This window comes from Aulostomus chinensis, chromosome 13, assembly GCF_037954235.1.
Source record: "Aulostomus chinensis isolate RoL2024-O1b breed Wild chromosome 13, RoL_Achi_v1.0, whole genome shotgun sequence".
NCBI classification, from domain to species: domain Eukaryota; kingdom Metazoa; phylum Chordata; class Actinopteri; order Syngnathiformes; family Aulostomidae; genus Aulostomus; species Aulostomus chinensis.
In genome coordinates, this window is record NC_141332.1 from 15,062,501 (window position 1) to 15,067,946 (window position 5,446).

The 5,446-nt window shown below is 43.5% G+C and overlaps 1 long non-coding RNA gene across 1 annotated transcript in view; it reads left to right on the plus strand.

Moving 5' to 3' along the window:
* Positions 1-5,030, plus strand: part of LOC147251053 (uncharacterized) — a 15,326-nt gene extending 10,296 nt beyond the window's left edge. The window contains exons 2-3 of the long non-coding RNA XR_015119051.1: positions 4,315-4,334; positions 4,730-5,030. This is a non-coding gene — a long non-coding RNA (uncharacterized LOC147251053). The remainder of the gene's footprint in view (positions 1-4,314; positions 4,335-4,729) is intronic.
* Positions 5,031-5,446: the final 416 nt, after the last annotated feature.

Genomic DNA, 5,446 nt, shown 5'->3' on the forward strand with positions numbered 1-5,446 from the left:
CTTGTACTTGCTACATATTGAGGACTAGAATACGTATTTAACTAACAGAGTGAGGACATTTTTGGAAAGTGAGGACATTTTAGCCGGTCCTCACATCTTCAAAGGGCCGTTTGAAGGTCAAGACTTGGTTTTAGGGTCGAGGTTAGACTCAGGTTCAGGTTAGGTTTAGGGTCAAGGTTAGGGTCAGGCAGTCAGTTGAGGTGGTTAGGTTTAGTGTGAGGGGCAAGGGTATGTATTACGTCGATGAAAGTCCTCACAAAGATATAAGTACAAGGGGTGTGTGTGTGGGTGTGTGTTTGTGTTTGTGTGCGCACCCGCGCATGTCATTCATTCAGTCAATCTGGTTATCTGTTTCTAACTTGTATTATATTGCAGTGGGGTCAAAGGATACAAACACTATCCCTCCATCTCAGCATCTTATCTGAGCACTGTAGCCAACTCCTACAAGCACCTGCGCTCGGAGGTAAACTCCCCAAACCACATTAGGCCTGTGTACACTGGCAACACCTGGCTTTTCCCAAGGGGATTCAAATAAACATCTCATTCGAAGAGAAGCCTGTTTTGTTGGATAAACTGGAACAACCTGGCTTTGAATCTGAGTGTAATCCACCACATCCAGGGAATCACGTCAAAGTTAACTTGACAATTTGTCCTGTTTACATGCATAGAAATATTTCTCTGGCTAGAAACAACTTATAAGGCATATTTTCCCCTAAATGTAAATAAGTTCTCAGTTTGATGGAACTGTACCCACTGTGGCCCTTCTAGTTGGAAAGACACTCTGCTACTGAGCGAAGCCCCAGCAGCCGGGCCAGGAACAGGCTGGGCAGGGCAGAGCGCTCCCTCATGCAGACATGGACAAACATAAATATGGCTCAGGATATTTGAAATATTTGAGGTGAACCTTAATTCATCTCATGAGATGCTTACACAACCTCAACATGGACAAAAATCCCTTGGAAGATAAGTTTATTAAGCACTTGTAATACATTTTCAAGTGTTCCAAGTGAACTCATCTACTTTTTTTTCTTTGCCCGGGTTTGTTTCCCTGCTCGTTTCAGCCCAACCCACATAAGCCAAAACCAAAACGCTGCACCAGACCAAACCACAGTTTGCTACTTCACATCCACCAGCAACCTGTAGCTCTTTCTGACTCAGTCTTTTCTTGTTTCTTGTTTTCTTGTCCATGCACTCCTCCCTGTGTCCTCCACTGATGTTCATCTACCTTTTGCCTTACTTCTCCCCCTGTTTCACTCTCCGTCTTGTTCTTCCTTTCTTTTTTTTCTGGTACTGGCAGGCTGTGTTGCCGCAGCCCCAGAGCTCAAAGTAAATAAATGGTCATTTTTCGGCCTCTTTCTCTTGGAAGAAGAATAACAGTGAGAGGAGCCTGTGTGTAAAGGTTTGTGTTAAGTGTGTAAGTATGTGTGTGTATTCATGCGCCAGTTTGTACATTTGTGTGTGTGTATATGTGTGTGTATGTGTGCATGTGTGTATGAGGCGGCAAACCACAGGCTTATTGGAGCTATTAGAGAGCTGGATGAGCAGCACAGCATAGCAGCACCAGATGGGCAACTAGAAGCAGACATATTGCATGTAGACACACACATTATACACATACAAACATATACATACACACACACACACACACACACACACACAGAGCATACATTCGAAAACCACACACTTTGTACTCAGGCACATGTTGCACATTAATGCTGACAGATTGACAGAATGAATATTAATACGTACAACACACATGTGCACATAAACAGACTTTGAAATGTATGCAAACAAATTGATTACACACATCCACTTGTGCACAGCTGGCATGTGCAGCTGCCACAAACACCCATGATGCTCTTGATGAATGATGGACAGAGTGAGAGTGAGGACGGGTGACAACACAGAGCATCCCTTCATCTACATCCCTCATAATCCCACTCGCCTCTCATCCATTACATCACTCCTGTCTCTCGCCAGCACCCCCACCAAACCTTCATCCCAGTCTATGCGTCAGCCGTTTACTCTTTCCTTCCCCGGCTCATTTTCTCTCCTTCGTGAAATTCGTCTCTTTCTATCTTCCCCATCATCTTTTCTCAGACTCTCTATTGTTTAAAATGGAAGTTGGGTTTTTAATTTTGTTTTTTCAGTGACAGACTGAAGACTGTCTGTTTTGTGTCACATGTAGGAATGGAAGAAGTATTATTTTTTACTGAAATTAAACCGTAATTTATTACAACATGGAGGCTGTTTACCGTGATTAAAAAGTACCAAAATGTATGTTTAGTTGTACCTTAATTGACCAGTTAATACGGTTTCCCAAATCCTTCTTTTCGACAGGTGATTTTTTTTTAAAGCCCAACGTGTCCCAACAATATCCTATGATACAATCTGCACCAGCCATAATAGAAAAAATTATACGTAGTTGACGTTTGTGCCAAATGTGATGAAATATCCCCCAGGTGTCCCTGAGATGTAGCATTCACTACAACGGACTCGGACATGAGGTCACATGATCGTTGACCTTTGACCACTGATCAACTTTGAGTACAAGTTGCTATTTGAGCAAAATTTGGAGAAATACCCTCATGTACCCCATCAACAAGAATAAAACCTTTACATATGAAATCATAGAGGTATTACCATAAAATATTTTACTTTTACACATATTCATTGAAATACATTAATAACTATTTCCTATTAATATATTTCAGCTGTTTTATTAAAATAATTTGTCATATTTCTTTACATTTATCATCGTATCATTTAAAAGGTTCATGAGTTTACTGCTGTCAATTAAATGTGGCAGAGTACAAAGCCAAATGTTTCCTAAGGTTAGTACTTGAGTAAATATTATTTTCCAGCGATGGACGTCAGCACATACAAAGGTATATTTGTGTTTGTGCATAGCCACATTTGATATCCTTTTGGTTTATATCTTGAAAATCAAGATATAAACCAAAAAGCATATTTTCCTCCTGTCTGGTTTGTTTTTACAACATTTTTCTGTTTTCTAAATTGTACAAGCTAAATGTTTTATTGCAAACGGCTTTGTCTGATTTTCAATCTTCAGCATTGCTGTCAAAATCGCAAAATATGATTTATTCCCTCCACATCTGCTGCTTTGCACATTGAAAACTGTCCAAAAAGCTTGCTGCATTTAATCCCACTGCTTTAAACCCCACAAACTCTTACAGCTAACACTTATCTGCTTCCCAGAAGTCACTGCAGCTTGTCTACAATTTCTTATTTTCCCTCCAACGTTCGTTTTGCATCTCCTTCTGGACTGGCTGGAATTTACTACAAGCCTGTTACCCCTAACGTTCTCCCATTTGTCATCCATCAGGCCCTGCAAAGTTATTGGAACGTTGCAGTGGCACTTCCCGTGGCGTGGATGCGGCCGGCGGGTGCGTTCTTGGGGTTGCAGTAAAACAAGCGTCTAATGACACCCCCTGTAACCACAGCAAAGGGGGGGCACGCGTCACCAGCACTAACCCAGGAAATGCTTTGGTTGGCCACAGGGTAATTGGGACTGTCCCATGTAATTTGGGTGGAGAGGCAGGCAAGTTTGGCCGGGACTCCTGCACTTGTCTCTCCCTGGCTGTTGGTCAACCACACAGCACCACAGACATGACAAAGGGATGAAGAGAGAGAGGAGGAGAGAGATGGAGGCCATAGGAGGCTGAAACGAGATGAAGCTGGAGTTGAGATTTTGGGTGCTCGAGCGCAGACGGAAGAGTGAGAGGCAGCATGGAAAGAAAATGGTGCAGAGAAAGAGTGAAACTGTAGATTAATAGAGTGGATTAGCAGTGTGTCTGTGTGTGTTTGTGTTTAAAAGAGTGTCACAGAGAGAGTTGTGAAAGTGAAGCGTGGCATGTGTATGGTGGGCATTATTTTTCTGCTCACAGGTTCTCCTACGCTGAGGCAGATGGAAAATAGGAAAGGAGAGTAGGGGGAAATTTAGCTTAGTCAGGTCTTCTGCTCCAGCAGTGTACTCATCGCAGTGTGTGTGCGTGTGTGTTTTCTCTGTCTGTCAGGTCCTCTTCACAAGCAGTGCTCACTCTAAGTGGGACAGACAGCTCAAAGACTAAAGAGTTCTCTGTTTTCTGGCCTGAAACCACAGGTGTGTGTTTGTGTGAACGCACTTGTATTTACTGTTGGTGTGGAGGTTTCTGTTGTGGTGTGAGTAAGTTCACATCATGTGGTGGTTTAGCATCTTTGTGTGTTATTAATGTGTGTGTGTGTGTGTGTGTGTGTGTGTGTGTGTGTGTGTGTGTGTGTGTGTGTGTGTGTGTGTTTGGGCATGGGGGACAGTGTGTGTGAGTGGTTATCAGGTGTGTGTGAGTGTATGTGTATTAGTGTGTAACTGTCTGCATGTGTGCATACTTACGAGCTCCAGCTAAACCTCACTAAACACTTGACTGTGCACTGGAGAGTGTGTAATGTCTCTTCTTGTGTTTGTTGTGGCTGCTGTGTTGTACCTGTCTGTCTCCACAGATTTCTTCGTATTAGAGGAATTAGACGGCTTGTTCCGCATGTTGTCTGAATGTGTGTGTTCTGTCTGCCTATCTGTCTGTGTTTTCTTGGCTCACTTGTGTGTGTTTGCGTGCATGTGTAGAAATATGTCTGCTTGTATATGTGTATGACTGTGCATATAGAAAATTGCAAGAATGTGTGTGTGTGTGTGTGTGTGTGTGTGTGTGTGTGTGTGTGTGTGTGTGTTTTGCAGGCTACGGGGTCACTGGCAGTTCCTCATCTCCCCAGACCAGACCAGACGATGAGGAGGGGAACGGCTCGACGAGAGCAGCGGTGTGCTGTGTAGCAGTCTCCAATCTGGGACATGGCCTTGGGCTGCGACTAAATGAAAAATGAAACAGCACAGCAGCGGGGCCTTAAATGTTTGTAAATCGGAGACTGACTAAACCATGCTAAACGCAAAAACACACACAGAGCAGACTCTAAACAGATCTCCCGCAGAACAGCACCCCCTGACCTGCTTTTCTGGTACTGGCTCAAGTCCAAACCCAGTCAGGTATACACCAAAGGCGATTTCTCCACTAGTGGCCTGCTTGGTTTGTTTTCCTTTTCAATGCTGCTTTGTTTCCATGATTAAGTAGAGTGAAGGGTTGTCGAGCAGAATTCATGACCCCAATTGAATGCATTTTGAACTTCAATAAACAAAATATTTAGCAAGTGTTGTTGGTTGTTGTTCTTTGCCCCAGATTCTTGCGTAACAGTAATATGTCTAACAAAGGACAGATGCTGTATCAGCCTGGAGACATAGTCTGAGTTAGAGCGAGAGAAAGACAGGGGGAGAGACTTGTTAAGAATGTCCCTACTACACACGCGCGCACACACACACACACACACACACACACACACACACACACACACACGCACGCACACGCACACACACACGCACACACACACACACACACACACACAC